The 22,629-nt window shown below is 49.2% G+C and overlaps 1 protein-coding gene across 1 annotated transcript in view; it reads right to left on the bottom strand.

Annotated features, from left to right (window-relative positions):
* SMC1B (structural maintenance of chromosomes 1B) overlaps positions 1-22,629 on the bottom strand; it is a 2,533,210-nt gene that overhangs the window by 282,326 nt on the left and 2,228,255 nt on the right. The window lies entirely within an intron of this gene.

Here is a 22,629-nt window from a genome sequence, read left to right as displayed (position 1 = left end):
GACCAGCCCCTCCCTGGACTGAAAACAAGCATCCTGGTACCGATTTCGGGGTATCATCCTTCACCAGCCAGACTACCGTGACTCCATGGACTGCACGGAGAGCACGGGACCGACGTCTGGTAATATCCGTCCCACCAGTGGTAACTAATGCAAAAAGAACAATTGATGGATGGAGTGCTGAACAATGTCAAACATTGACACCCAGTACAGAGATTTGGGACTACAGCTATAGTTGTTTTGCTCACCATGTCATTCCAGCTTGGACACAGCCATATGCAATTCAGTCTTGACCCTGCTCCGCATGGGAACAGTCCACCCCAAACTGAAAGGCCAGATTGTCCCTGGACTGGAAACAAGCAAGCTGGGACCAGTTTCAGGACATCACCCCATATCAGCCAGGCTAGCTTGACTCCAGTGGCATGGAGAGCACGGGACCCACATCTGGGCATACCCGTTCTCCTCGGGTGACAAATGCAAAATGAACAATTGATGGACTGAATGCTGAACAATGTCAAACATTCACACCCAGTAGAGTGATCTGGGCCTAAATTCGCAGTTTTTTTGCTCACCATGACATTCCAGCTTGGACCCAGCCATACGCAAATCACTCTTGACCCTGTTCCGCATAGGAACAGTCCAGGCCGAATTGCCAAGTCAGGTCCTTCCTGGCAGTTTGGGCTAGACGGTTCCCATGAGGAGTAGGGTCAAGATTGATTTGCATATGGTTACGTCCAAACTGGGTTTGTGTAGTGAGCAAAAGAACCATGGATTTAAGCAAGATCTCTTGACTGGGAGTGAATGTCTGATTTATTTAGCAATCCGTCCAACATTTGTTGCTGCAGCGTTTTTTGCCCTAAGTGGGATGGGTATGCCCAGACGTGGGTCCCTTGCTCCTCCTTCCACCGGACTCAAGCTAGCCTGGCTGATGAGAGGTGAAACCCCGAAACCAGTCCTAGCATGCTTGTTTACGGTCCAGGGAGGACCTGGCCTGGCAGTACGGGTGGGACTGATCCCATGAGGAGCAGGGTCAAGACTGATTTACATATGGCCGGGTTTAAACTGGAATGGCATGGTGAGCAAAAAATGATGGATTTAGTCCCATATCTCTGTACTGGGTTGAATGTTTGACATTGTTCAACATTCTGTCCATCAATTGTTCTTTTTGCATTTCCCAGGAGTTGATCAGAACGAGCATGGTGGTGGCTGCATATCATGTAGTGATCACTACAAGTGAACAGGGCTTGCTTACCTGTGTCACTGGAGTGAGGCCTACATGCTCACTAATGAACAAGTTACTTACCTTCGGTAACGATATATCTGTAAGAAACATTAGTAGTGATAGATTCTTACCTTAGAATATCCTGAAAGTTTTCGTCAGCAGTACCCCTGCGCATCGGTGGGTGGCGTTGTGCGGCTCCGCGTCCGTCATCGGCGTCGCCGGGATGACGTCGCGGGCGCTACTTAGACGCCGCCAACGTGCGCTGATGTCAGTTCTGTACACGACTTTCCGCTCCAGGAACGCAGAGCCATGCAAGATACTGACCACTGGTGCATTGAAACTAGGGCCCTAAAAGGGATAACCTTAACCCTAGAAATCAGTTCGCAGAACGGGGAGGATGGGTGGGGCAGAAAGTAATCTATCACTTCTAATGTTTCTTACAGATATATCGTTACCAAAGGTAAGTAACTTGTTCATCTAAAAGAAACACAAAGTGATAGATTCCTTACCTTAGAATAGATACTCCAGCAATACCAACCCCGGTGGTGGGTCTGCGAATCAATATCACACCAGAAAGTCCCGGAGAACAGAACGGTCAAAGAAGCCGTCTCTCCGGACTTGGCTGTCAAGGCAGTAATGCTTCGTAAACGTGTGCATCGAGGCCCACGTGGCTGCCTGACAAATGTCTTGCAGGGGGACACCACGTCCCAGTGCAGTAGTGGCTGCAATTGCTCTAGTGGAATGAGCACGTAGCCCCACCGGAGGCTCCGTTTTAGCCAAAGTGTAACAGGCTTTGATGCACAAGACAACCCAGCGGGAGAAAGTCCTCTTGTGCGCCGCCCGACCTTTCTTGGTGCCAACATAGCCAACAAAGAGTTGGTCATCCACCCAGAACTGTTGTGTGCGGTTGAGATAGAATGAGAGAGCACGTTTTGGGTCCAGACGGTGGAGCTTCACTTCCTCTCTGGAAGGATGCGGAGGCGGAAAGAAGGTGGGCATGGTAATAGACTGCCCAATGTGAAAGGCCGTAACAACTTTTGCCCAAAAGGAAGGACGGGGCCTGAGCAAAACCTTGTCCGGATGGACCGACAGAAAGGGAGGCTTACAAGAAAGAGCCTGGAGCTCACTCACTCGCCTAGCAGAGGTAATGGCCACCAGGAAGGCAGTCTTCAAGGTCAAGAGCTGAAGAGGACAGTTGTGAAGGGGCTCAAAGAGAGCGCACATCAAGTATGTAAGACCCAGATTCAAGTCCCACTGTGGCATCACGAAAGGAATAGGAGGAAAAAGGTGTGTAATGCCTTTGAGAAATCTATTTACAACAGTGGATTTGAAAAGAGAGGGCTGATCAAGGAGCCTGAGAAAGGCCGAAATAGCAGAAAGGTTGCCCTTGATAGTGCCCAGAGCAGAGCCCTGCTGGGCCAAAGAAAGAAGGAACAAAAGAACCTCAGAAAGAGGGGCACAAACTTGTTCCACCTACAGGCGTATACCACCTTAGTGGAGGGACGCCTGGCTGGCAGAATGACATCACAAACTTCAGGAGGCAATTGAAAGGAATCAACTGGCGCCGCTCAATCTCCACGCAAAGAGACGGAGGCTGGACAGGTTCGGGTGGAGGACCGTCCCCTGCTGCTGCGACAGAAGATCCTCCTAAAGAGGCAGTCGGATCGGGGGATCTATGCTCATACTGAGTACCTCGGGATACCATATGGCCGCCTTGGAAATTCCAACGTGCAGAATTGATGACATTGCGCGTTCTCTTTGGTGGTAAATAGATATAACCAAGGCTCTCACCATTGCTGAAAGAGACCTTGCGCCACCTCCGAGTGAAGACGCCATTCGTGATCCATCATGCACCTGTGGCAGAGTTTGTCCGCCCTGGCGTTCAGAGAACCTGCCAGGTGTTGAACCACCAGGAAAACGCCCTGATGTTCCAGACATGTCCAGATGCGCAGAGCCTCCTGACAAAGGGTCCACGACCCCACCCCGCCTTGCTTGTTACAGCACCACATGGCGGTGGTGTTGTCTGTGAACACCTGCACTACTCTCCCCTTGACAGAGGGAAGGAATGCCTTCAGTGCAAATTGGATCGCCCGAAGCTCCAGAAGGTTGATATTGAGCTTGGACTCCGCTGGAGACCAGAGGCCTCTGATCTACGCCTCTCCCATGTGGCTGCCCCATCCCAGGAGGGACGCATCCGTCACCACTGTGAGCTCCGCTTGGGGAAGGGAGAGGGATCTGCCGTTGACCCAATGCCAGTCCGTGAGCCACCACTGCAACTGTCTTGCAGTGCCTTCCGAGATCTGGACGTGATCGGACAGGTTTCCCTGATGCTGTGCCCACTGGAACTTCAGGTCCCACTGTAGAGTCCGCATATGCCATCTGGCATGATTGATCAGCAGGATGCAGGAGGCCATGAGGCCCAGCAGCCTCATGGTCACCCTGACCGAAACCCATGACAAGGGCTGAAAGATCGGGATCAGAGCCCGAATATCCCGGACTCGCTGTTCCGGAGGATAGACCCGAAACTGCGCCGTGTCCAAAACCGCTCCAATGAAGAGGAGCTTCTGAGAGGGAATCAGGTGCGACTTCGGCACATTGATGGAGAACCCCAGCGAATGCAGGAGGTCGGCCGTAGTCTGGAGGAGGGAGATGACTGTCCGGGGCGAGTCCACCTTCAACAACCAGTCGTCGAGATAGGGGAAGACTGAAACCCCTGATCCACGCAGATGAGCTGCGATCACCACAATCACTTTCGTGAACACCCGAGGGGGCGCTGGTAAGGCCGAAAGGGAGCACGGTGAACTGAAAGTGTTCGTGGCCTACCATGAACCGCAAGTAACGCTGGTGGGTCCGCAGGACTGGGATGTGGAAATACGCATCCTGCAAGTCCAACGCTACCATCCAGTCTTGTGGATCGAGAGCAGACAAGACCTGAGCCAAAGTGAGCATCTTGAACGTCTCTTTGCGGCGGAAGCGATTGACGTTCCGGAGGTCTAAGATAGGACGCAGGCCCTTGTCCTCCTTTGGCACCACAAAGCAGTGGGAATAACAATCTAGCCCTACTTCTGGCATCGGAACGCGCTCAATGGCCCCCTTGGCCAAGAGGGCCACAACTTCCTTCTGAAGAAGCACCAAGTGATCCCCGACATGTGGTGGTACTGAGGTGGCATGGCTGGAGGGGTAGTCTCAAAGGGGAGGGAGTAGCTCCTTCGGACTATCTCTAAAACCCACCTGTCTGACGTGATGGTGCGCCAGTGGTGGAGGTGATGGCGAATCCTGCCGCCCACTGGTGTTTGATGGGCCTGAAAGCTCGGACTAGGAAGGTTTGGAGGCAGTAGTGGCCGGGGTGGAGGTGGACTGACCCACCCGCTGGCTCCTTAGTCCGCCATGGCGGAACCCACGTCCGCGCTGGGATTGTTGTTGAGCAGGCTTGTGGCTCTGTTGCGAACGCTGCGGGGCGCCCCTTCCGGTGCCACGAAAGGAGTGAAAAGCAGACGGCGGAGGAGGGCGGACTGCGGAGAGTCCGAGGGACTTGGCCGTAGCCCGGGAGTCCTTGAACCTCTCCAACACGTGGTCTGCTTTATCGCCGAAGAGGCGATGGCCATCAAAGGGCATATCCATAAGGGTTGATTGGACAACCCCCAAAAATCCAGTTGTCCTCAACCAGGCGTGGCGTCTGATCGCCACCGTCATTGCAATCGATCTGCCCAGTGAGTCGGCGAAGTCTAGGCCACAACGAATCATGAACTTTGCTGCGTCTCTCCCCTCTGCAACAGCCTGGGAGAGAGTTTTCCGGGCCTCCTCTGGACATTGGGGCAGCACGTCCGCCACCTTATCCCACACACAGTGGGAATAACGGCCCAAGAGGCATGCGGTGTTCACGGACCACAGCGCAGAACTGGCGGAAGAAAAACATTTTTCTGCAAACTGATCCAGTTTCTTGGATACCCTATCCGGAGGTGCGGAAGGGAAGGCGGTTGGAGAAGCAGAGGCTTCAACAACTAAGCTCTCGGGGGTGAGATGTTGGGAGAGGAAAATGGGGTCACCCGGAGCCGGGCGATGGCGGCGGGCCACGTTCCAATCCACAGGAGCCCCTGTTGTGGGCCCGGACCAGGTGCCCAAAAGAACGTCGGAAAGTGCTTCATGGAAGGGGAGCAACGGTTCCGCAGAAGTAGCTGCTGACTGAAGCACTTCTGTCAGGAGGTTAGTCCTGACGGCCATCATAGGGAGCTCGAGGTATAGGGCCTCGGACGTCCTACGTAACACCACTGCATAACTAGCGCCCTCCTCTGTAGCCACGGTAGGAGGAGACAGCATGCCAAGGTTTGGAGAGGTATCCAGACCACTGGCTTCCCCCAACTCCTCTGCCCAGTCCTCCTCATACTCTCAGTCAGCTGCGAGAGGGTCCTCAGACCCCTCCCAGTCCTCCCCTTCTTCCTCTGGCCGTTCTACAGGCCGGAAATAAGGAATAGGGACATGGGGATAGAAATACCCGAGTGGCGTCGAGAACGGCCTCGACCGAGGCCGGCTCGACGCCGCGTCCCCTTCGGGGCTGAAACCGGGGCCTACGTCGCCCGAGGTGCGGGCGACGTCGGAAGTGGTGTCGGTGGAGGTGTTATTAGGTCAACCGGCGTCGACCGGGATCCAGGCCTGGATCCACGGAGGTCCTGCGGCACCAGGGCCGGAGCCGCCAGCGATGGAACACGAGGACCCCCAGTCAGGCCTGCGGGGCCTGAAGGCGCACTGGCGGGAGCCAACGGCCCAAAGAGTCGAGCCATGGCGACAGGAACTCTTGTAGCTGGGCCAGATTCGCTGACGGACCCGGAAAGGGTGGGTGGGCCGGCGGCGACACCACAGGCTCTGCCGGAGCCGCGGGGGAGGCACCACCCGCACCCTCAGCCGCGTCGCCCGACCAGCGAGGGGAAGTCAGAGAGAGATGGAGCTTCTTCGACTTCTTGTGCTTCGCCTTACCTGACCCCGAGTGCAAAGACTTGGAACCGGAGGACCTGGAACAGCGTGGAGCTGTCTGCCGGAACTCAAGCAGCTTTCGGGACTGCTCCCGCAAAGACTTCAGCGCCATCGCCCGGCAGTCGGGGCACAGCTTGGGGTCGTGGTCGAGCCCCAGGCAGAAAAGACACACTCGGTGCTGGTCCGTCACCCACATTATACGGTATTCCTCGCAGGACTTGAAACCGGACATCCTAACTGCACCAGGAGTCGAACACTCGATGAAAAAATAGAGACAAAAAGCCTCAAAAAGTTAGTCAAAAAATGACTAAGGGTACCTGCTCTTCCTGAATCTGCGCTTGCTGGCGCGGAAAAAGAAAGAACTGACGTCAGCGCACGTGGGCGGCATCTAAGTAGCACCCACAACGTCATCCCAGCAACCACGACGCCGCCGACGGACGCGGAGCCGCACGACGCCACCTACCGACGCGCAGGGGTACTACTAACGAAAACTTTCCGGATCCAGTCTGACGCCTGGGGATATTCTAAAGTAAGAAATCTATCACTATGTGTTTCTTTCAGCTGTAAAGTTCAGCTGCTGTGTGCTTAACTCACCCTGGGCTTACATCGGATTGGTGTGCAGTGCTGCACAGTGCACATGTGGTATGTAGGTGCTGAGTGTGTGTGTGTGTGCCTGTGAGTGGTACAATACAGGGCTAATGCAGTGCTGGTCAGAGCGTGTATATTATATCCATGTGCTGGGTGTATGTGTGCCTGTGAATGCTACAATACATGGAAGACCCTGGGTTCTATTTTGGGAGATCCAGGGCTGGCTGGAGGAACATGAGGACAGGAAGTAAAGCATTCATCTCCAGATAGATTTGTGGATTGCTTTATTCCTGTAAGCTAGGTAGGGCACAACAGGAGGAAGATACAGACAGACTCTTCAGTACACTTCAAAGGGTGCTCTTTGATTCAGCGAGAGGTCACTGGGAAGGGGCTTAAGCACATCTAAGGAAGGAGGTGTGGCTGATCAAAGAACAATAAAGAGCAGGGCTGAAGCCCTTAAATAAGCTTTTGATACACATAACACTGTGGCTGACATCTAGGTGTGAATCTCTAGTCACTCCCATCTCCTGTGATGTGGGGCTTGTCAGATATAGAGGCACTTGGTTTTTCGATTCATTTCTTCCTACACATATTCCTCCTTTTTTTTGGAGTGTTGGTAGCTGATGATGAGATCTTGAGGTAGCAGGCGAGTACCATCCTGCTTAATCCTCCTTGGTGTTGCTACCGTGAGGCACCAACACTCCTTCTCACACTTTTTTCACCACTTTTGGGTGTTGGAGACACAAGTTTTTAGACATATAGATAGCTTTCTTGTCTCACCTCGTATGAAAAATACTTGTCTTTTCTTTTATTAGTGAGCCATACCAATAAGTAGCATAGATGATATATTCACTTGCTCCACAGACTGTCTAAAATGTATGACAACTGTTATGGATATATGAACTATATGCTCACAATGTGAACAGGTCCTTTTTGTACACAGTTCATTGAGTGGGGGATGACCTGTTCTCTGCCCCTTCAGCTCCTTATTGTAGTTTGGTCTTGAGAACGGCAGCTTAGCCGTGAGAGCTTTTTTAGACTTTCATTTTAATACGAGGCACAACACAGAGCATCCCAACTTGGTTGGTTTATCGGTTGGAAGATTTTTATTGCATGTTAGAATACACTCATTTTTCCATATACTTCCTATATTGTTGGGTGCTCATAACACCATCAGCCTGGATTATAACGGTGGGAGGATGGACAAATTCTGTTTAGCCTTCACTGACGAACACATAGCATCAATACTATCAGGCCCCTCTCTCCTACCCAATGCTCCTCTCAACGGGACACCTTCAGCCCGTGATGAATGGGAAAAACTGTCCAATACTAGGAAACGACAAGTAAGAATTGCACTTCATGGAGCGCTCATGACTGAGTACCTCAGGGCAGGCGCGGCGCCTGCCAGTCTCCTAATACGCATTGAGCCCAAGATCTTTTTGGAAGACAAGAGATTCCGGGTGGACTGGAGCTACATAGCGAACAAGTGCACCCGGGATTGGCTTGTCTTGATAATTAATACAGCTAAGAGGCTCAGTGATGAACTCCTAAAAGAAATTCTGGAGATAGAGGAAACTCTTAAGGCAGACACCACCATCACTGACACGAAAGAACAACTAGCCAGAATTCAAGATGACCTTAGTGAATACCAAGCATATATGGTCAACCAAAAGATAAAAGGGCTCAGGCGTAATTTAGATAGATTTAGCCATGAATGGGCTTTTCCCTATGTTGAAGACCAGTACTATCAGCAGACTCAACCACAACCAATGTTTCCATCTGGTGGGAGAGGAGGCCGCCGACAGGGTAGAAGGACACCCAACAATTGGACATTTGATAATACAAGCAGTGAAGATGATGAGACTACCGCTCAAGCATCTACTTCTAACCAAAAGGTTAGATTCAAATCCCAGGACAGAACCAACGAGGATTTGGGAGCAATGTTTAGGGTTTTTTTAGGCCAACAGACTCACAGCACTGTAGATCAAAGAGGGACCAACTACAGAGGCCGGGGAAGGGGTCGGGCCCGCCAGAATCCGAATTCAACTTGGCAATCCTTCTCCCCGAGGATCACACGCAGCAGAGGCAGAACACCCCTATAACTGCAAACGATAACAACATAGTGGTCAACCTCTCAAAACATCGACTTACGGATATGGAAGTTGAAGTACTTAATGAAGGGTTAGGGTTCGTCCCCACCCCCCGTCATGATGGGTTTCAACACCGGGCCGAACTCTACGGTCTTATGAGGAAGATCAAACTTAAAAAGTTTTTTGAAGGAAAGGAACAGGAGAATGTATCAAATTTCTCTACAAACTTACGTTGTCCTTCCCAGTTCTGTCCTCCCGTGAGTGCAGTAGGCCCTGAAACTTTGGTCTTTGAACAGAAGGTCTTACAGGATATCAGCCAGATAGAACAAAACATGCACACTGTGGGCCATAGCAATATGAGCCCCAGAGATTGTCAGGCATTGAAAAGTATACAAAATAACCAAACCATCACTATCAAGCCAGCCGATAAGGGCGGGGCAGTGGTAGTGATGGATACCCTTGATTACGACACCGAAGTGGCAAGACTTTTGGGCAACCGCTGCAATTATAGACCTTTGGCGCGGGACCCCACGAACGAATTACAGGCGACCATCATCCAACTGGTGACGGAGGCTAAAGAAAAGAAATGGGTAACATATAGAGAAGCCGAATTTTTGATTAACATGAAACCTAGAATCCCGGCGTTCTATATCGTACCCAAAATTCATAAGACACAACGACCCCCCCCGGGACGTCCAATAGTCTCGGGCATTCAATCACTACTAGAACCACTGTCACAGTTTGCGGACTTTTTTCTAAGGGAATGTGTCATCACCCAACCCTCATACGTCCAGGACACCACCGATGTTTTGAGAATACTGGAGAATGTAACATACAATCCTGTCAATCAATTTTTAGTCACCATAGACATAGAATCATTGTATACCAGTATCCCTCAGGAAGCAACGCTGGTGGCAGCAGCACGTGCCCTGAGGGATTCTGAATGGTTCTATGACTGTCCACAAACCTTTGTCTTACAATGCATAGAGATTGCATTGACCCAAAACTTCTTCTCATGCAAGGATCAGATATATCTCCAGGTGTCTGGTACCTCGATGGGGGCTACCTTCGCCCCAAGTCTGGCCTGCATTTATGTAGGCCAGTTCGAAGCGTACCACATCCATTCTGACACCAATCTCTTCCAGAGGAATATCGTCCTCTGGAAGAGATACATAGACGATGTACTATGCATATGGGAAGGCTCGGAAGAGAGACTTAATGAATTTCTAACTTGGCTTAATGGCCTAGATAGCTGTTTAAAGTTCACCTGGGCGGTGAGTAGAACATCTGCAGTATATCTAGACCTTGACATTCAGGCTGAAGATGACAAGCTTGTGACTAAGGTGCATCACAAATCAACTGATAAAAATTCCCTACTGCATTATAGATCATACCATCCTAGAGCTCTCCGGGACAACCTGCCTGTGGGACAGTTTTTAAGATATTGCCGTAATTGTTCCACCTTACAAGAATACTCTGAACAATCCAATGTACTGGCCACCAAGTTAGAAAATCGAGCACACCCTAAAAAGGTAATAAGACAGGCAAAAAAACTAGCTTACAATACGCCCCGTGCGGCCCTTTTGGAAAAAACCTGCAAGAAAAAAGGAGAATGCATTCCAGTGGTTACTACTTTTGGCCCACTCTCTACCAAAATCAGGCAGATCATCCGCAGACATTGGCATTTGCTAACCACCACCAATATGCAAATGCCCCCACCCGTTTTGCATTTAAACGATCAGCGAATATTCGTGATCGGCTAGTTCACACCAGACCTAAAACAGATCCACGAGAGACCAACATCCCTCCGGGGCATTACCCATGCGGGAGTTGCTCTGTGTGTGCACTTACATCACCCACTAAAAGTGTTACTTGTGAATAAAAAAATGTGGTTTCTAAATAAATTTAGTAACTGCAACACGTCTAATGTCATCTATAGATTGACGTGCCCCTGTGAGCTCCATTATATCGGTCTCACCACCAGGAAGGTAAAAATAAGGATACAAGAACATCTTAGTACGCTACGCGCAGGTAAATTGAGCACAAAATTGGTGCAACATTTCCAGTCTCATAAACACACCTCTAAAGACGTGCGCTGGGTAGTTTTGGAAAGGGTGACAGGCGACCAGTTCAACATGGAATCCAGACTGAGCAGTAGGGAAGCACGTTGGATTTATCAGGAGGGTGCAGATCAAATTGGATTGAACGACTTTATTGAGTGGAATAAGGTTAACACATAAATCATTCATCCTAGTGCTTACACCGACATAGATCTATCATCATGCATGGCTGAGTGTTATTAAAGATCAGAGACAGTAAAAAAGTTAGGAACTCTACATTAAAAAGGTCCATACATTCAGCAAGCAGGTAACTAAGAGAGTGTATTATAACATGCCTCACTCCTCATTGTCATCGTTTTAGAATTTGAGAGCTAATGTGACAACCTTTACTCTCGTAGAAGGGCTTGTGTATGGCAGCATATTTTTATCAACCATTATGCTATTTTGGGGAACACAAAAAATAAAAATAAAACATGAAACGCATTTGGAGGAGCACTTGGGGAAAGACATGTGCGCTGGCTCCAAATTTTACAAATAGGTCTATTTACCAGTAAACACGACAAAATCCACCAGATGGTTGTACAAAACATATGTTGTGATGTGCCTTCGCTAGCCACTTGGTAGATATATCCATATGTGCATGGCAATTTCAATCACCATGGAATACACTAAGGAGCTCACCATTCCAACATGGCAGCGTCTTTTAAATTACGAGATCCGCTGATTCCCTGAGGAGGGCGGGACCATCAAAGTCCGGTCACGTGGTGAACGTGATCACGCTCTTAACCACGAAAAACAACAGTCGCGTTGTTGCTGGGCTGAGTTAACGCCAGTTACAGACGCTTCTACGGTGAGTCCCGATTTATGAATTTTAACTTAGGGCACTCGGCCAAAAAGAGATAGGAACCCGGGCCAGCATAATTTGAGCGGGAAGCCAGGTTTCAATGCTAATAATTGGGTGTGCACGAACTCGATAAAAGGGACGCCATTGTAAGGGGACAGAGCTTACCTAACCTGATGCAGAGTACGAGGAAGATCTAAAGAAGTACACAATTGAAGGGTAGACATACAATAGGACTGAGACACATGAGTAATAATTATCTATGATACAAACAGTGGCAGGTATCTGATAATGGCAGTCTCACGACTCTTATTGTGTATTACAGACTCACGACAGGAGTCGAATAGCTGAGCCTTGAATGCGTGTACACAGCCACAAGGACTCGAGGGTTAAGGTATGCCCATGGTGGGCAATATCCCGGTAAATACGGTGTAATTCGGAATGCAATACATAGTGTATCAGTTTCTTTTTAAACCGGTTGCCAACCAAGTTTGTTTTGTGTTGTTTTGTCTATTCTTTGTCTCTAACAGAATTGGTTTTAACTGACAAAAAATAGTGGTGCAGGGTGGAATGAAAATACCCCACGCCCTGAAGAAGTTGCCGTGAGTTTATCCAGAAGGCAATGAAACATGTCGGCATTTTAAATATGAGCAGTCACACAGCATAGAATAAAAAACGCAAGCCAGTGTGATTTAGCTCAAATTTGTATATTATTGTGGGGCTTAACGTGGTGCACGGATCACTGCACAGTTCTTTCCTCTTTTACCACACACCCTAGCACTTGGTTTTTCGATTCATTTCTTCCTACACATATTCCTCCTTTTTTTTGGAGTGTTGGTAGCTGATGATGAGATCTTGAGGTAGCAGGCGAGTACCATCCTGCTTAATCCTCCTTGGTGTTGCTACCGTGAGGCACCAACACTCCTTCTCACACTTTTTTCACCACTTTTGGGTGTTGGAGACACAAGTTTTTAGACATATAGATAGCTTTCTTGTCTCACCTCGTATGAAAAATACTTGTCTTTTCTTTTATTAGTGAGCCATACCAATAAGTAGCATAGATGATATAATCACTTGCTCCACAGACTGTCTAAAATGTATGACAACTGTTATGGATATATGAACTATATGCTCACAATGTGAACAGGTCCTTTTTGTACACAGATATAGAGTCGCCCCTGCTGTGACAGGATGCTTTCTGGGGGAAGGGCAAAGCAGAGGAGAGGGCACATTAAAAGGAAGCAGACCTCCAACAAAAACTTCAAAGACTCAGACTCTAAATCACATTTGGTGTCTGAAAAGGACTATGAGAGGGGGAGCTCGAATTGGGCAACTGTCAAGCAGTCAGATGGGCTCTGCGAGGAGGAGAAGCTCTGCAAGACTTCTGCCTGTGACCAGGGTAAGGAGCTGAAAGAGGGTCCTAAAGGGATGTGGAATGTACTGTGCCAGCCTAAGTGACGCCTCACCAAAAACATACAGACTGCAGGCTTCATATTTTGGTGCAGACAAAAGGGAAAACAAGGCATGTCCCCCATCACTGTGTGCCATGTCCCCGAACACTACATGTAATATTTGTAAGTCACCCATAAATCAGGCCTTACAGACCTAAGGCAGGGTCCATTATATCACATTTGAGGACAAATCTGCATGAGCAGATATGCCACTGTGATGGTCAGTTCCATTGCTGCTAGTACATGTGACCAGGGAAGCCTTTTGAGAATTTGTGCTGGACAATGGGAAAAACGAGTTCCCCAGCTATATGATGGCTTCACTGAACAGAGGGATGTTTGGTATCAAACATCTTGCATTAATAAACCCACATTGATTCCAGTGATGGATTTATTAGTACACACACCTAGAGGGCTCTTTACAGGTGTCCCCTGAAAACCTACCTACTACTAGTGTGCTTGTTCACTGGTTGTAGTGTGCATGCCACCAAAACGGGGAGCAACCTTTACAACGCAACTTTTACAACGCACTACCATTACAACGAAACTGTTACAACGTGAGTGCATTGACAACGCAGGACATTACAACGCAAGTCTTTACATCGACTTGCACTAGATGGCGTGCTAACATTACAAATAGTGTAGTTTACTATCCCAACACCTTCCCTACTGTTACGTGGACTGGAGTTGGAATACTAAATTATACTTTTTTAATGTTAGCACGCCATCTAGTGCAAGTCGATGTAAAGACTTGCGTTGTAATGTCCTGCGTTGTCAATGCACTTGCGTTGTAAAACTTTCGTTGTAATAGCATGCGTTGTAACAGCATGTGTTGTAACGTCATACATCCCACCAAAGACAATTGTCTGACCCCCAAGGGTGAGGGCCTTGGCTCGCATGAGCTCAGAAACCAAGCTTGCTCGTGCAGAGGTTGTTTACACCCTTCTCCCCCCCCCCAACATGATTACCTGCAAATTAGCATTCCTAAGCAGGGAGCTTCAAAGAGCACACTGCCTTTGGTATGCAAATCTGGCTTCTCACACAGGAGAGAATGCTGACCCCCCCCCCCTCCTTTCCAGGGCGCATTTGGCACTTGGACAGGCTGTAAAATTAGTAGTGAGATAGGCATGTTCACCCTCAGGCTGGTACCACCCCTAAAGTGGGCTAACTGAAATGAACATTAATTTTCAGAGTCTGCCATATTGTGATGGCAAACCTAGGAACTCTGGGACTGGGTTATGCTCACTTGCCACAGGACGTGGTCATATAGGGGCGTAGTTACCCCAGGAGTCAGCAGCCCATTGACTACTACCATACACTGCCTTTAGGCCCCTAAATCTAGTATTCAGTGGAGCCTATGGCACCAGGAAATCAGCTCCAGCCAACCTGAAAGAAGAAGACGGATGTGAAGAGTCGCAAGAAGCAAAAACAGAAGCCCTATAAACTGACTTGGTGCCAACCCTGCCAGCCTGCCTGCTGACTTCAACAATTGCACCAAAAGACAGCTTTTCCTGCAGCTGCTGTGTCTCCAAAGCTTGGGAGAATTGTCAGAACTTTGCCCAAGAACCAGAAACTTCGGTGAAAAAGCAGAACTGCTCCTCTGTATCCTCCAGGTATTAAGGACCGAGCTGTGAGGCTCAAAGACGGTGAAAACCTAACACCGAAAGCACCACTGCACCCAAGCCGCCTAGCCCGAGCTGAAGTGGGCCAATGGTGCCAATGTGGTCCCCAGACCCTTCAAACTCGAAGCCCACCTTGGGTTTCTCCGCTGTATACTTCTTGACGCTGCCTGCAGCCTCTGTTTGCAGGCCCCCTCTACTGCGACCTCTCCAGATTACAAAAACCCAACGCCTAAGGACATATCTGTATGTGGAGAAGTTGACAAAAGGTGTCCCACCATCCCCAAGCCTCCCTGTTGGTTCAGCCTGACTGGCCTCCCAGTCAAAACCTGCAGCCTCTTTTGGCGTAGACCAATCCCCAAAGACTAACATTGGGCACCCGACGCTGTATTGCACCACTGCACCCGGCCGCAGCAGGTAACCTGCTGGTGCTGCATTTGACCTTGCCCCATACTCATCTTAAGTCGAGGAGTTTGGTGTCGTAAGTCGATGTACTCTACCTGTATGTCGTAGTTGTTTTCCCACCCATAGGATAACATTGCAGCCTCTGAAAAACTGCACTAATTTCTATATCTAAACATATTTACCGTATAGTACTGATTCTGGTACCTAAATATACATAATTGAGTTTTGTGCATCATTTATTGATTGTGTGCGTATTCTGCAGATGTCTAACACTTCTCTCTGATAAGCCTAGGGCTGCTTACCCACACTACCCGCATGAAGGGCACCTTGGGATTGCCAGAGCAAGGCCTTGTCCACTCACAAGGTTCTGGGCTCTTTGCACAGTATACCTCTTTTGAGTATACTAGATAAAGAGCCAGCTTCCTACAATCATGGTGCAGCGGCGTGATACAAGGCTTGACATGCTGTACCACATGATTAATAAGTGATTCCACTAAGGAATACAAAATTCTCTTTTAGTTAAAAGCTTGTTAGAGCCTTGTACTAAGTTCCCAAGTCCAAAACTGTTTAGAATTTAAAAAGAATACTACTATCTGGTCCCAAATGTCTCTTTTAGAACTTTTTGTTGTTTTCCCAGCTGGTTCAGGGGCTCAACCTGACCCCTTACCTGCAACTTTCAATGCAGCAGATAAGGATCCTCTGTAAAACCTATAAAATAAAAACAGCCTTTACTCCTACCAAGGCAAAGCTACAGGAGCTCTTAGCAGAGTATGAGAAAAACCATCAATAAGATGACACCGCTCCCCTGAGGGTCAGAATGGAGACAGTGGAAGTGAGGAGAATTTAGAGTCTCCTTCCCCAGAGAGATGGGACCTCCCCTGCCCCCCTCCCCCCCCACCCCCCAACCAGAGGAGGACCTAATTCTAGAGAGACTAGGTGGGAGGGATACTTTAGAAACCAAAATCCTAGCAATAGGGAAGAAAATGCCTGAGTTGGGCCTAGGACCCATCTCTGGTGGCAGCAACGTTATAAATAGGGAGAAATAAGAAGTTTTGGAACCTAAGATCCCCAAAGGGATTGCCCCCTAATATGTAGAAAGTGATGATTTCACTTTATGGGTTACTCTCTTTGAGAGGGTTTGTAAAATGAGGCAACTCAGCCGAAAGTATTGGGGCTTTCTTCTCCGGGAGCTCTTCTCAGGAAAGTGTAGGGATAGGCTCCTGACACTGAATGAGACAGATGCTGACTCTTATGACTTCATGAAGGACACCCTGATTATGGGCTTTGGACTCATTAATTACACAGACTCTCTCCTGAGGCGGAAGCCGGGAGATTTTAGCCTCACTAGCACGTTGTGTTCTTAAATCTGTAATTGACTGTCACTTGAATTTACTTTGATGCGCTTGCTCGCTGATGACACCTGACCGCCCAGCAGATCCATTGCTGTAGCGGAGAGGGTTGCCACAGCAACGCCGCCCTCGGCCACAGGACACGCCCATCGGCGCTCACCACGCCTACAAGCCAGTCCTTAAATTGATTCGCGCTGCGTACTAGCGCTGTTTCACAGACTCTCTCCTGAGGCGGAAGCCGGGAGATTTTAGCCTCACTAGCACGTTGTGTTTTTAAATCTGTAATTGACTGTCACTTGAATTTACTCTGATGCGCTCGCTCGCTGATGACACCTGACCGCCCAGCAGATCCATTGCTGTAGCGGAGAGGGTTGCCACAGCAACGCCGCCCTCGGCCACAGGACACGCCCATCGGCGCTCACCACGCCTACAAGCCAGTCCTTAAATTGATTCGCGCTGCGTACTAGCGCTGTTTCACAGACTCTCTCCTGAGGCGGAAGCCGGGAGATTTTAGCCTCACTAGCACGTTGTGTTCTTAAATCTGTAATTGACTGTCACTTGAATTTACTTTGATGCGCTCGCTCGCTGATGACACCTGACCGCCCAGCAGATCCATTGCTGTAGCGGAGAGGGTTGCCACAGCAACGCCGCCCTCGGCCACAGGACACGCCCATCGGCGCTCACCACGCCCTCTACTTTTATCCAAATCAATACTATTTACATGCACAGGAACCGGAAGCGCAGCGGACGAGCGCAGCGGGCGCGACGATTGCGCGCCGAAGGCGCGCATAAGGCAAGCTCGTCTGCGCTCGTCCGCGCTGAGGCCGGGCCTAGGGCCACCCCCCCTACTCTGCCTGGTCCGCGGCCCATCACCAACTCTCCTCTGCTATCCTACTCCTCCACAGAACTCCTGAATTATAAACCATACGCCGAGAAAGCCCACCCCATACCCCTCCTTAACTACAACTCTTGCATCGGACCGCTTAAATGTCCCACATGCACGGAGATGCCGTCCACAGACACCACTACCTCCCCACCCACAGTGTCTGCAGCCCTAATAAACGTCCTTTCCTTACCTAAACACAAAATTGAAATCGCCGAGTTCATTGACTCCCATGATCTGGATATATTATTTATTACCGAGACATGGGGAGACGAATCCTCTGGACCTGACTTCAGAGACGCTATGCCTAACAACTATTGTGTAAGCAAGCTAGATAGACCCTTAAGAAAAGGCAGAGGAATAGCAATTATACACAAAGAACACCTAAAACTAACAACATCAGAAACAACTCTTCCTGAGTGCGAGGCTCTCCTTTTCGCCATATGTATCTCCAGTAAAACTACCTTTAGAGGTTTGCTAATCTACCGCCCCCCCAGGATCCAGATCAAAATTTCTTTCAAACTTAGACAAAATCATCGAGATGTCTATTGGATCCCAACACTTCACCGTTTTAGGTGACTTCAATTTTCATCTTGAATCTCATGATGACCCTGATACAGGAACATTACTCGGTGACTTGGAGACAGTAGGCCTTATGCAAATTGTCAAATCACCCACCCACTTAGCAGGGCACACCCTAGACGGCCTATTTACCAACAACAGAGACATCACAATCACTAAGGTCACCCCTCTAATATGGACAGACCATTCTGCAGTATCCTTTTCAGTTCCCATTAATCCTTGTCCACCTTTCCAGACAACTTCTGGATCAACGAAATTCAGAGACTGGAAGAACATTAATCTCAACCAGCTCACTCAGATCATACATGACAGCCCTCCGCTAAACAATCAGGACCCTGTAGCTGCTTCAACTACCTACCTGGAGAATCTGAACGCAGCCTGTAACAAACTAGCCCCCACAAAAACCTCTCACAGGAACAGAAAGCTTCCATCCGCCCCCTGGTTCTCGGAATCTCTCAGATTACAGCGCCAATATTGCAGAAACTTAGAAAGGCAGTGGCGCCGACACTATAATAACCCGGACAAGATTAGCTATAAAAACGCCCTCTCTAATTACAAAAAACTGATTACATCCGAGAAAACCACCTACTACACCAACCAAATTAATCAGGCCAAAAACTCATCAGGAAAACTGTTCCAGGTGGTAACATACCTGTCCAATCCTCTGCCACCCTCCTCAGAAGGATCCCAGGCTCTTTCAGATGCACTGGCCACATTTTTCGAAGATAAGGTCAGAGCCATCTTCTCCACTTTTTCGCCTGACCCTTCCTTATCCCATACCGAGCACTCCACTGCCAATAATACTCCACAATTTTCAGCCTTTGAAAATACCACGAAAGAAACTGTTCATCCCCTGATTGCCCGAACCAAATCCGGATCACCACTTGACCCATGCCCTCCTGCTGTTCTCAACCTCGTCGCAGAAGCCGTTGCCCCGTCACTCACCACTATCTGCAACGCAATGTTCACATCCGGCACCTACCCTTCGGTATGGAAGGAAGCCATTATTAAACCGCTACTCAAAAAACCCAGTTTAGATCCTTCTCTTCCAGCCAGCTACAAGCCTATTGCATGCCTCCCTTTTCCGGCCAAAATCTTTGAAAAGCTCATGAACCAGCAATTGTCAACATACATCCACAACAACAACTTACTGGATGACACCCAGTTCGGGTTCCGTCAGGGACACGGCACGGAGACAGCACTCCTGAAAGCTGCGGACGAGATACGATCCACTATGGACAATGGAGGAGCTGCAATCCTCATACTTTTAGATCTGTCCGCAGCCTTCGACACGGTCGATCATACCACACTGATCGACCGTGTCGCGGCTATAGGAATAAGGGACAAGGCTAAGGAGCTTCTCGCCTCATTCTTGTTAAATCGCCCACAAACGGTGAAGTTGGGACAATACACCTCCCAGACTTTCTCCTTGCCTTGCGGTGTACCACAGGGATCCTCGCTAAGCCCGACACTATTTAATATATGTGTGTCTGACTTAGCGAGGGTCATCAAATCCCACGGAATTTATCTCACCACATACGCAGACGACACACAACTGGTGTTGTCCGTATTCGATGACGGCCAAACAGTGGCTTCAAACTTCCAATCTGGTATGAAAGCAATAAGCGCCTGGATGTCATCAAACTGCCTTAAGCTAAATTCTGATAAAACAGAAGTGATGACATTCGGGAGACTACAACCAATCTGGTCTCCACAATGGTGGCCCCAACAAATGGGACAACCTCCAGAACCAGTAGTCAAGGTACGAAATCTGGGGGTTATCTTTGACAACAAATTGTCCTTCCAGCAGCATGCAAATTCACTGGTTTCATCCTCCTTCCACACCTTAAAAAAGATCAAAAAACTCATTCCGTACTTACCATCTTCTGCAGGCAAAACTTTAGTCAGCACGTTAGTCTTTTCTAAAACGGACTATTGTAATGCCTTGCTTCTAAATGCACAACAAAAGGTCCTCAACAAACTACAGACTGTACAGAATGCAGCAGCCAGGACCCTGCTACCCATTCCCAAATTTGCATCTGTCTCCCCCTACATCCAACAGCTACATTGGCTGCCGGTGAGGAGCCGCATCAAATTTAAAGCCTTGTGCATAGCTTATAAAGCGATCCACAATCATGGCCCCCTATTCCTAAAACAAGCCTTTCACCCGCCCGAACAGCGAAGAACACTGCGTTCATCCTCAGCCCATCTGCTAACAGTCCCCCGCACAAGAAGGGCTAACTGGGGAGACAAACGCTTCATCGTTGCCACAGCTAGACTGTGGAACACTCTCCCTCTCCACATCAAATGTGCACCAACTCTGCTCAATTTCAGAAAAAAACTGAAAACATGGTTGTTCCAAGCCTAAACCCCCTTCTCCGACAGAGAGTTCTGTGACAACAGCGCCGAGACACCCTCGGGTAATTGCGCGCTCTAAAAATCGCCATAAATAAATAAATAAATAATACAGGATCAGGTTTAGGGAGACGCATAAAACCCAGAGTCAGACCTGGGTAGATTTTGTAGACTTTTCAGTGAAAGCACTATGTGGTTGGTCAAAAGGTAACCAGGTGCAAGATTATGATGGGCGTTATAATCTTAATATGACAGAGCATGTATTGAGTAAATGTGTTCCTGAAAAATTACTTCAATACCTGGTAAACCTAGGTCCAATTTCATCTCAAGAGTTGGGGATGAAGGCAGACCACTGGGTCAAGATAAGGGTAACCGAAACAACTCATGGTTGGGTTGGCCAGAAGAAAGGGGTTACTAAGCTCCACAAGGGAAAGATGGTGATCAGTCTGAAAAAATAAAAAAAAGTCTTCTCAAAGTCCCAAAAAACTGTCAAGGAGGGTGGGCCGGAGCTAAAGTACGAGTTACTTACCTTCGGTAACAATGTATCTGGTAGAGACGATTCTAGCCGCAGATTCCTTCACGTAGGATTATCCCAAGGCGTGAGACTGGATCCGGAAAACTTTTTGCCCAGTATCCCTGCACGCCAGGGGGACGGCATCACGCGACTCCGCCCAAGTGTCGTCCGTGCACTTGACGTCAACAACTCGGAGTCAGCAGACAAAACTGTGAGAGTATAGGAACAGTGTGGGAAAGAGCAGCAAAAGGGAATGGTGAGGAACAACACCATAAAGAGCAGCACCCGGCACTGCAGTACCCAAAGACAGGGAAAGAATAAAGAACAGGGCAGCAACCCTGCCAGTACAGAGACAACCTTCCCCCTGAGACAAGGGACATATGTAAAAATGTCACGATAACATGCAACAGGACTACAACCCCAACCAAAGATAAGGAAGGGGAACCAGTCGGGGACACACAGGGAACGACAAAAATCCAAGCCATCCCCATCACCGAGTGTGACAACCCCCATCAGGAACAAGGGCAGAGGCACAGCCAAAAGACCCCAACCTCAAGGGTCGCAAAGAGCCAGAAGTACCAACAAACCTATCCTCCCATGTGACAACGGGGAGGAAAAAAGGGGGGACAGCCCAACAGAAAGAGAGAAAGATTGTACTCATAGAAGACACAGCAACCCACAGGGAAGCGAGTGCAAGAGACCAAATTACAAGCCCTCGCAGAACGGGGAGGAAGGGCGGGCCGTGAAGGAATCTGCGTCTAGAATCGTCTCTACCAGATACATCGTTACCGAATGTAAGTAACTCGTACATCTGATAGAGACTACTAGCCGCAGATTCCTTCACGTAGAATAGATACCCTAGCCATACCCAAGGGGAAGGAGGGTCTGCGAGAGGACTCCACCCACCGGGGAAGGACAGAGGACCGCCCGGGGGCCGAGTCCAAAACAGGACGAGGAGCCCCGTCCCCCAGGCAAGGGGAAACGAAGTGAAGAAGATAGCCAGTCCCCACTTAGCAGAGGAGACAAGGCAAGGCGCAAAGAGGCCAAACACCCCACGCCCACGTGAAGCAACAAAACCTCCATCCAAGGCCAAGGAAAGGATCACCGAAGGAGAAGAGCAACCTTGAGACTCCAAGGAGAAGAGGAAGAGCAAAGGCAATCCCAGACAGGATGGCGCCAAAGAAGAAGAGCTGCCTAGAGACTCCAAGGAGAAGATGCTGAGCAAAGGCAATCCCAGACAGGATGGCGCCGGCGGCAAGGAGCCGGGTCGGAAGCCGAAAAGGGGAACTGAAGGTCACCCAGTAAGAATTGTCCAACAACCCGCAGGGGCAAACTGCGCCTGCAAGAGGGTCCAGAAGTCAGGGACCACCCCCCCCCAACGCGAGAAGAGGTAAAGCTGAGTGCAAGGCCCACTAAAAGCAGCGGAGAAGGCAGGATGACAGTCCCACCAAAGCCCCAAAAACGGACAACAGTGCAGAAAGAACAAGAGGGCGGCACTGGCAAGCTCCGCCAGACGCCAGGGAACCCACAGAACGAACTCTCAAAGCAAAAAGGCGAAGAAGAAGGTTGCATCCGCAACATACCATAACACCACGAAGAGCAGAAGCCCGCAGGCGACCACAACTCCCCAGCACATACCAGGGCTATATAACAGCCAACCCTGCCCCACATGGGGAATGTCATATCCCAAGACATGGGAACCTCTTAG

This window comes from Triturus cristatus, chromosome 4_1 (genome assembly GCF_964204655.1).
Source record: "Triturus cristatus chromosome 4_1, aTriCri1.1, whole genome shotgun sequence".
NCBI lineage: Eukaryota > Metazoa > Chordata > Amphibia > Caudata > Salamandridae > Triturus > Triturus cristatus.
The sequence above is the reverse complement of the archived record's forward strand: the minus strand, read 5'-3'. Positions and strand labels throughout refer to the sequence as shown.